Below are 10,430 nucleotides of genomic sequence, written 5' to 3' on the forward strand. Positions count from 1 at the left end.
ATGAAATATTTTTGTTACCCATTCCACACACAATTATTCTTTCATAATAGTTCATAAAGTCTGTAGAAAAATAACTATTTCTTTGGATATGACTTGTAAATCTGACACTGAATCAATCTGTATAGTTACAGGCTTCACCACGTGTGTACATTGGTACAAGCACATTATAAAGTAAAAATTAATGTATTCTAGAACTGTTTTTGGTACAGTATTTATAAGTAACATTATTTTAATTTAACTTTACATTGATACATACTACTAAAGATATTTGTATAAAATACATGTATAAATCTTCTTGTAGATAGTTATTTGTTGTACTTGAAATAGATTTTCAAAATAAATTAAACATGCTACAGGCTGATACTGTCATGTACACTGAAAACATTACATATTCCTAAGATCTATGTTTCAAATGTTAGTATTAAAATAGATTTCTAAATATTCAGTTTTGTGTGTTGTGTAGCATACTGAATGATTATTTGGCTTAAATTATATGTTTGTGACATTGAAAGGCAAAATCCATAGTTCCTTAAGAAATAGAATTTCAAATTACCAATATTAACAAGGTATAATATAAAACAAGGACCTTCTATTTTATCTATTTTCCAAGACATATTTAGAAAATCAAACAAGTTGGTCCTGCCTGTCTCTTCTGTCTTTGGAAATGTTTGTTCACATGTACTTACTTCATTGTATGAAATGTTTATAACCAATCAAAACATCAGAATTTCTCTTACGTGATTTTTCTGTTTTTATAAAGTATCTTCATCAGTAAACTCATTTTTCTATTGCAGACATGAAACAATCATTTTGTTTTACATATTACACTTTCACAACTCAAAAGGCTTAGCAGATTGTGACATGTGAGTACTAATTATGTAAACAGAGAATATCATTGTTATCTATTTTATTTATTTATTGTTCTGTGTTTTAAGACAAGTAACTGAAATTGAAATTTAAAGATTAATTTGTAAATAGTAATTATATATATATATATATATATACATACATGTATCAGAACTCAAATGTGATTGTATTTTACAAAATACAGGTTCTCTAGAACAAAGGAAAGTCAGTTTTATAATATTTTATTTCAACTGTGGTTACACGTGACTCACTGATTTGTGTATTAAAAATTGTTGTAACATAAACCACTCAACACTTTGTATTATTATACTTTGGATGTTTAACTTAGGTTGAAACTTACAATTATTATAAGATAAACTACATTATAAGATTTGTCACACTGACTTATTTTTGTTTATAAGCTTCAATGGCTTATGTCGATTTAAATACTGTTTACTAAAACAGTAGTTAAAATATGAATTTTAAACATTAAGTGTTTTAAATTATATCTTCATATATCACATGTCTACAGACTGACGTAGATATCATGATACTTATTTCTGTTTCTGTGACTCAGCAATAACAACTAGATTATAAAAGTTTACCTGCTACACAATATTATATTGAGGCTTATTTGACTGTGTTTGTGTCAGCAGTACAAAATATACTCAAGTTGAGGGGTTATTATGACGTGATAATTTGTGTTTAGTGTGTACAGTGGAACTTGTTGGTTTAAATAAATAATTAGGAAGCTTTCAATGTGACTTATCACTGCAATGTGTGTGTTATTTTTACGTGTTTTAATCTTATATAAAAATACTTTCTCTAGCAATCAAAACTTGATTTTTAAAACATATTAACAAAACAAGTAATAGAGCCATGGCAACATATGTAAACATCTGTAATGAATGTTTTGAATTACACATACTTCATCTTCAGTAAATCAATAAAATTAATTAATCAAACAATCTTTAGTATAAATACTAATATAAACATACAATAAACGATGTTATAAATATCAATATAAACATATAATAAACACTGTTATGAATATTAATATAAACATAAAATAAACAGTATTATAGATATTAATATAAACATAAAATAAACAGTATTATAGATATTAATATAAACATACGATAAACAGTGTTATAAATATTAATATAAACATACAATAAACAGTGTTATAAATATTAATAACAAAAACCAAAAAAACTGTTACTGAAAAATTGCATCAACTGTACAAAGTTCAAATATGATTAATAACTTTAGTAATTTTTAAGTTTTGTTTCTCTAAGTAGATTATTGTACCAATTAATTACTTCATCTCTGTAACATGAAATATGAATTGATAGAATTGTTTTAAGGATGATGAATAAAAGCACAATAGTAATATAAACATTTGACTCTGAGACATTTAATACTAGAATGGTTTTAAATATTCCATTTTCAGCAATATACATTTAAATGAGGTAAAATATTAGATACAAAGATATCTAAATTTATAAAATTCCAACATCTTATGGAGAGGAATTAGAATACAAAGTAACAAAATAAAATAAATAAATAAAAGATGATGTTCATGTGAAGAATATAATATACTTTTATCCATCCTACAGTTTTATATTATATCTAGTGTTCACTCATCTACCATAAACTGTGGATGAATCTGAAATTTGAGGTAAAGTATATAACTGATAACTGTTGTTATGTAATACCAAGTTGAATAACACTCTGCTAAAGAGATTGGGAGGTGAACTTTGACCCCCAACCCACACACGTAGGGTAAAGTTTTTGCTTTGATGGATTTATAGATGTCTATGTTATTGTAGTTCCATAGTAAATATTTTAGAAAATTTACTTTGACCTGTAACAAACCTTGAATGCTTAGTCTGACACTTTTAATTTTTCTTCCATTGAATTTCTGAAAGCCTGAGATGTTAAAAAGGAATCTTGGGTAATCTTTATAGCTTCAGTAAAACAGAAGTATTGGTGACATGCTATTTTTGGTGTTCTTTCAATATTTGGTTCAAAAGTGGTATATTAAGCTTGGTATGTGGTATTTACAGAATAAAAAATTCAGATTGTAGAAAAGTCACTGTTTACCATGTTCTACTGAATGACCAGATTTCCTGGAAACGGAACAAGACTAAATTATCACAATGAACTTGAAGGAAACAAATTATAACAATAAGACTGATCCTTAATTATAGTATATAGTCACTGAGAAATGCACATTAATGGGTGTCTACAGAAACTTTCTGGGGAGGGGAGAGTGAAATTGTGAATTGTATAAAAAAGTCATATACATATGCTGAATGAATAAAGAAATAACTGTCTCTTATTTTCGTAGGGGGACACTCCCCCCTTTATTCATACCCACGTGTACACTCAAGCTAAAAAATGATATTGTGGCTGAATATGTTTAAACTTTTTTGAGTAATGTATCAGTGAAATTATTAGTGTAACAAAATCATATACGAGTTAGTTTAGGTTTCATTATAAAAATGTGTTATTACTGACCTGTATAATAATTGTAAGAGTTAGTTTAGGTTTTATTATAAAAATGTGTTATTACTGACCTGTATAATTATTGTAAGAGTTAGTTTAGGTTTTATTATAAAAATGTGTTATTACTGACCTGTATAATTATTGTAATATTTTGTTTAATTTCAGTAGTATCAACTTCTTTAAATTGTAATCTGTCAATCCAACTCTTTCCTCACTAACAAAATGTGTTGTACAGCTGCACTCTATGGAATAAGCATAATGAAACAAATGAACAGAGATTTCAAAGTTGGTGAGTGAAACAAGTTTGGTTCTACACCTTTTGAAGTAATATTATGTCTGGGATTTTCTTTACTGACGTGAAGTGTAAGCTAACTAGCTCATATATTGTATTATCAGTTGAAATGTGTTGACCAACAAAAGTTTCTGTTAGAATTGGAACTTAATGAAACATTTAACAGTAATTTTGAACTAACTTTTCACATGAAAATAAACTAATAAGCCTTCTAAAGCAATATTAAATTAAACCAAACATATATCAAATAAATATTAAATACAACAATATTATAAACCAATACTAAAAACGCTTGTTATAGATGTGTACATTATGTAGTATTATGTGTGGGATTGCCAGTGTGCTACACAAAAGTGGCCCAGTTTAGTTACTTTTGTGATATGGACAACTGTTTGTCTACAGTTTTGAATGTCCTTGGCACAGTGCCAAACATGCATCAACTTCCCCATAGTTCACTACACTTCTGTCTTCCTTATGATTTATTGTGTCTGCATGAGGAGGACACATATAAGCTTCAATTTCATATTAAAATACAAATTGTTTTCTTGGTAATAATGCTGTTAAATTGCTAATTGTTAATTCTGAAGCCAATGTTACTTACTGCTGTAGATATTTATACCGGTATCATAAATTTTAAACTGGTTTGTCACCTTACTTAAATAACATGTAGAAATTAATGTCCATACTCCTGCCTTGCCTCCTGATATATTTCTCAGTTGACATTAGCTACTTCTACATGTTGTTTTTTCCTTCCTTGTAATCCAGAGTAGACAATATGTAATTAATGTTTTCTGTTTTGGTCAAGTCTACCTTCTGGATGTTGTGGCTCATCTGTGAGACACTTGGCCTTGAGATCCTTGGGCTTGAGAGATTATTCACTCTTGTATTCATGTCTTTTATTTTTTCTTCCTATTCAGTCACATATTGTAGATTAGGAAGTTTCAACTCCATTCAGAATTGAGCAGTTGAAATTGTTTGTTAAGGTGCTACAATGTTTCATTTTTCTCTCTTTGTAGTTCTGCCACCACATGGTGTGCTATAGACCTGCCTCATTTTATCTATTCCTGTAAATATTTAATTTTAATATGGAAAGTGTAAGGTTGTTATGAAAGATTCTATATCAATGTCACTTGATAACAACAGTGAATACACAGAATACTTAACATCCCTGTTCATCTTTCATCCAACATTTTACTTCTTTGATATATGGAGGAGGTATTTCACATTCCTTCTTTGTGGCTTGGTTTCAATCATTTTTCTCGAGTCATCTAGTTTTTTTCTGGTCTTCTCCATTAGTTTCATTCAATATCAGACTCTGTTTTACATGGATTGACTTATTCTGTTGCATCTCTTGAACACTATAAAGTGACCAGTCAGTAAGCTACATCTCTTGGGTTGATCATCCATAGCTCCATTTTACATTTAGCACCAATACAACATTTACATTTGTGCTTTTTGATTAATACAGTTTAAGTTACGGTTCAGCTTTATGCTATGACATTGCAAGCCTTGGAATATGGTGTCCATACTCTTATACGTTTTACTTTGGATACGATGGCTGTATTTCACAAAGCCATTCCTGTAGGGTATGCTCATATGTGAAACCTATAGTGACACCTTGATTCTCAGTAGGACCTCAATCCTCCATTGTTGTTACACAGCATGCCTCAATCTTTCACCACTCTTGTGTTTCTCCATTTGTTCTATATCTTAGAGAACTACAAGTTTACTTTTCACTGTTGGCCCTCTTTAGTTAATTCTATTTTCTTGTTGTATATCAGTCTTATTGGGCTGCCTCTTCAAGAGCCGATGCATGAAACTTAATATGTTGTATCTTCAACCTCTCAACAAGCTGTTTTCCTGATGTATTTGTTTCATGATTGTGAACTTTATCCAAAAAATGTTTACAGAACTCCTCTATCTGACACCTTCAAATTCCATTTTCATCTATTTTTTGTTCTCATTATTCAAGGACATTATACAAGCCTTACAGTAATTCCACATGTGGTCCCATACGGGACTAGAGTTTAATCTTGTATTTCATTTTCTTTTTTTCTTCCTTCAAACTCATAAATAACTCGTTCATTCTGCCATCTTTCATTCAAATTATATATTCATTTAGTGTTTGCATCAGACATAAGTTATTCTACAGTCTGTGCCCATGATGCTTCAATAGTTTTATTTTTGAAAGAACTTTTGATTACATATTAAGCTTTCCTACTTAGAACTGAGGCTGTATTTTTTACTTTAAAAGATTCTGAGTTACCATTGTTTTCCCTTGAGCTTGTTCAGTTTCCTCCTCTATCATAGTTATAACACTGGTTTTATAAAGTGATTGGATTTTTTAAGTGAATGTAGAGGGCGTTAGACTCAAGAGAACTTCCAGTCATCACATGTTAGTAGGCTCTTCTTCCTCCATCAAGACATAGAACAACACATAGTGTTTTTACCCTAAATGTTACATCATCATCTGAGAATGTATATGACTATGACTAGCTATGTATATATTGTCAGACTCCCCAGTTTTTATATTAATTAAAGGGCACCTAGGCTGATGAGTTAATCTGCTGTAGAAGGACAACTTTTTCTGAGAGTCTTATGAAAATGGTCTACTTCATTTAATTCTAACATAGCTATAGTCCAATCCAATCTATTGTTTTCTAACACTGATTTTTGATTTTGTTCAACTTCTGATTAATTACCTCTTATAACTGTCATATTTAGCTTGTTAATTTCCTGTCTCAGAATCCAGCTTTTGAGACCCATTGGTCTTTATGACTTTCTTTGGGTTCAATCTTCCATCTCAGTATTTTTGTATTTGAAATGTAAGGCAACCTGTTTTAAATTTTACATTTTTAGAACTTCAGAAATACATTTTCATGCGTCTTTCAACAACCACATTTCCTTCCTGACTGCAAGTTAGAAACCTGGTATGGTGGTAAATCAGAACTTATATAGATCCTCCTGAGGCAGGTGTGTTAAAATAAGTAGGACAGTGGACAACTCTGTAAGTTAACTGGTATTCTATATTGTGCCACAGACTCAGAACTATAGTTATACTTAGTTTGACAGCATGAGACTATCTCACTAATGATAGGTTTTAAGTGATTGCTTGTTTGAATTTAATTTAAATTCTAATCAGTGATGACCAGAAAATCCACTTGTATAGAAAAATATTTATGTAAAAACGGCTGGTTTGGGTTGAGAAAATTTTGTACATGGAGGAGCGAACAACGTTTCGACCTTCTTCAGTAATCGTCAGGTTCACAAAGAAAGACGTAACTGACCAGTAGCTGACCACATGTTTGAAGGGGTTGTGTAATGGAGTGTAGGAATGTAGAGGGCGTGCTTAGATGTGTGATTATATTTATTAATATAGGTATATAGGTGTTCCTTTGTATTGGTTTATTTTGGGCTTGAGTTATCGATAAGAAGAATTCTTTAATTTTGCGTTTGTTTACGTTTGTTTCTTTATTTAGTATTTGAGTGTTTTCTATGGTTATGTTGTGTTTATTTGACTTGTAGTGTTCAAAAACGTGTGAAGGTGACTTTTCATGTTCTTTGAATCTGCTTTCCATTTTTCTACTTGTTTCTCCAATATAGAAGTTGTGGCAGTTATCACATTGTATTTTATAAATAATGTTGGTGTGGTGTTTGTCAGTGTAGTTTTTACATAGTATAGACCTTAGTTTTGTGCCTGGTTTTTGAATATATTTGGTATTAACTGGAATGTCATATTTCGTTACTAGTTTTTGCCAAATGTTGGTTATTTTTCTGCTGATGTATGGAATATGGTTTCGTGATTTTTTAATTTGTGGGATACATTTATTTTTTTTATTTGGTTTTGCTTTCTGTCTAGGTGTGTGCATATAACGTTTTCTATGGTTTGCGGAGGAAACTTATTGCTGTTGATGAAGTTTTGTAACAATAAATCCTAATTTTAATGCTAGATTTGAGTCACGAATTAAAGAAATTTCAGATCAGCAAGGATTACAGAGGAATTGTGCTGGAAAATCAGTAATCATACAAGCCAGTGCTGAAAATGTTAGTTCTAATGGGCATGGCTTGTAATCGCGTCATTGTGGCCTGTGTGGCTGTGTTGCGGGCAGTGAATTTATTGGCGTGTTAGTGTGATACTGAGTGTTCTAGAGTTTGGTTGCATTGTGCGTGTTGGAGCTTATTGTTTCTTTACACTTCAATTTTTTAGAAGTGTCTGTGAAAATTTTGTGAAGGAAGTTGGTGTTATCAAATTGTAGGAAGGGAAATTATGAAGATAAAAACAGAAATGTTAAGTCAGAGTGCAAGGAAGATTTTGCATTCACTGTTAAAGCAGGTAAACCTTTGTGTCTTATCTGCAATGTGTTACTCCGTCATTACAAAACTGGTAACTTGAAATGTCACTATGAAACAAATCACAAAATGTTTTCATCTGATTGTCCATCTAAATCAGAATTATAGTAAAACAAGTTAACTGTGTTAAAATCATCACTAAATAGTTAAACATCCATAATCTGATTGTGAAGCTGTTGAAGAAGTTATATGGATGGATTCAAGATCAAATGTTCCTTACTGATATTATGAGTCATAAGCTAACTCTCAACTTCTCACACCAGGGAAAGGATAAGATTGTTTCTGATCTTACTCAGACATTTGTCAGCTTTCAAAATAAAATAAGACTTTTTTAAAGAGACATAATGTGAAGAAACTTCAGTCACTTTCCAAATCTCAAAAGGAAAGTAAATCCATTCCCTGATACTGAAATAAAAAACCAGAAACTTGAAGAATACAAAGATAAATTACAAGGACTGCTTGATAATTTCCTAGATGGGTTTGAGGCCTTGCAGAAGCTGAAACCCTGCTTTACCATTTTTGTAAATCCACTGACATTTGATGTTATCAACGATGGTTGTCCAATTCTCGAACCTGTAGTTACAGAATCATCTGCTGTGGAAATGAAACTAATAGAACTACAGGAGGACCTGGGTCTAAAGATGATCCATAAATCCTATTCTACAATTGAGTTCTGGAAGCAAGTTCCAGAAATAAAATATCCTGAACTGAAGAAAACCAGTGTGCGACTCATCTCAAGTTCTTGCACAACATACTGCTGTGAATCACTGTACTCGGTAATAAAGTCTGTGAAGTCGAAGCATCGTGCAATCCTTACAAATCAATACCTGATGGAACTAATTCGTACAACTATAACAACATATTAGCCTGGATTTCAACCACTCACAACCAAGATGGAAATTCACATGACCTCTACTAGCAGTAAATAGCCTGATAATTGTATCAATGTCTGTCTGTGTGAGAAAAATATTATTATGACAACACTAAAATTTTGTAAGGTGGTATCTGATTAAAATATCAATAATTTTATTGTTTTACATATTTTCCTCCAAAATGTGAGTTTGGATATTTTTCTCAGATGTTTCCCTAGTTTTTTATCGTATTAAATACGTTCAATATAGTTGAAGCAATAATCAGCCACGATTTTGAAAACATTTTGTATATATATATGTACTTTGTGGTTATTGAAACTGATACAAATTAACAGTTTAAAAACTACGTACATGAATAAATACACGTACGAATGTAAATACATGTATTTATTAATACTTTTATATAATTTATGTAACATAATGTGTATGTAACAATAAAAACGTGTGTGTAATATTTGTTCATGTTCTCAAACATCTGAAGGTTATCGTATGTGTATCTTTCATTAAGCAAGTTTGGCCATCCCTGCTCTAGAGTATCACACACAATCTTACAAATTAATTTTTATCACTGCTAGTAAATTATGCATCCTTTCAACTTTGAATGTTTGTTTCTTAGTAGCATCTATTTGTATACTTTAATCTAATCATAAACATTTTCTGGTTCTCTCTATATTTTTATTTCATATAATACAAACATATCTATATGTATATAAAAGGTTAAAGACGACAAATACAACTTGTCACATCTAAAACTTGTTCTCAGATCTACACTGACAAATCGTCATACACCTGATCGCGAAAAACAACCTTTTATTTATAATCTAGGTACAATTTGTTTGCCAGATTTAAAGGATAAATCTTCGTTTTCATCACTCAACTTTGAATATCTTCTGAGTTTTCCCATTGCTACCTCCTCACTTATCAGTTTTATTTTTATGTCACATTACAACAATTGATTCAAGAGTTTCGTTACACTTGAAACCAATATAAACTGTGAAGAAAGACAACAATAAAGTTGAACCACAATATTACTGAATGTTGCATATAGTAACTGTGGAGATCAGACATTGAAATGAAAGCCGAATTTTGAGAAGATCAAAATTTTATAGCAAAAGATTACCTACCTTACATTTCACGGACATTTCGACCAGCACAATTTGTAGGCATAAAATTTTGTATAAATATTTTAATTGTATATTTACATAAGATCATTCTATAAATCTGAATTAAATTCTTGAAATAAGAAACAAAAGACAGAAAACCAGTAACATTCACTTTACTCTGCAACCTGTAAGAGGCTTAGCAATTAGGGTTAGCAAATACTGGGCTATTTCAGATAACGTCGTACTAAAATATTAAAAAAAAGGGACCATTTTCTAAGCAAAAAACTTTTTTTTCACAGTAATTAAAGTAGTGGAAAACTGTTTTGATTGTGCTAAGCAAACATTATTTTTGATCTGTTAAGTATGGTACCGTTTATTTCAAAACTAACAGTGTTTTTAACACATTTCCTAAAAACTATATTTATAAATTACATCAATAAAGATATAACCAAACCT

At 30.5% G+C, this 10,430-nt stretch overlaps 1 long non-coding RNA gene across 1 annotated transcript; it reads right to left on the reverse strand.

The window, feature by feature from the left end:
• Positions 1-5,692: 5,692 nt before the first annotated feature.
• On the reverse strand, positions 5,693-10,430 carry LOC143248620 (uncharacterized). Its single transcript, XR_013027095.1, has 2 exons — positions 9,996-10,430; positions 5,693-9,862 (listed from the first exon to the last, which is right to left on the reverse strand). It is a non-coding gene; the product is annotated as an uncharacterized LOC143248620 (long non-coding RNA).

This window comes from Tachypleus tridentatus, chromosome 4 (genome assembly GCF_004210375.1).
Source record: "Tachypleus tridentatus isolate NWPU-2018 chromosome 4, ASM421037v1, whole genome shotgun sequence".
NCBI classification, from domain to species: Eukaryota; Metazoa; Arthropoda; class Merostomata; order Xiphosura; family Limulidae; genus Tachypleus; species Tachypleus tridentatus.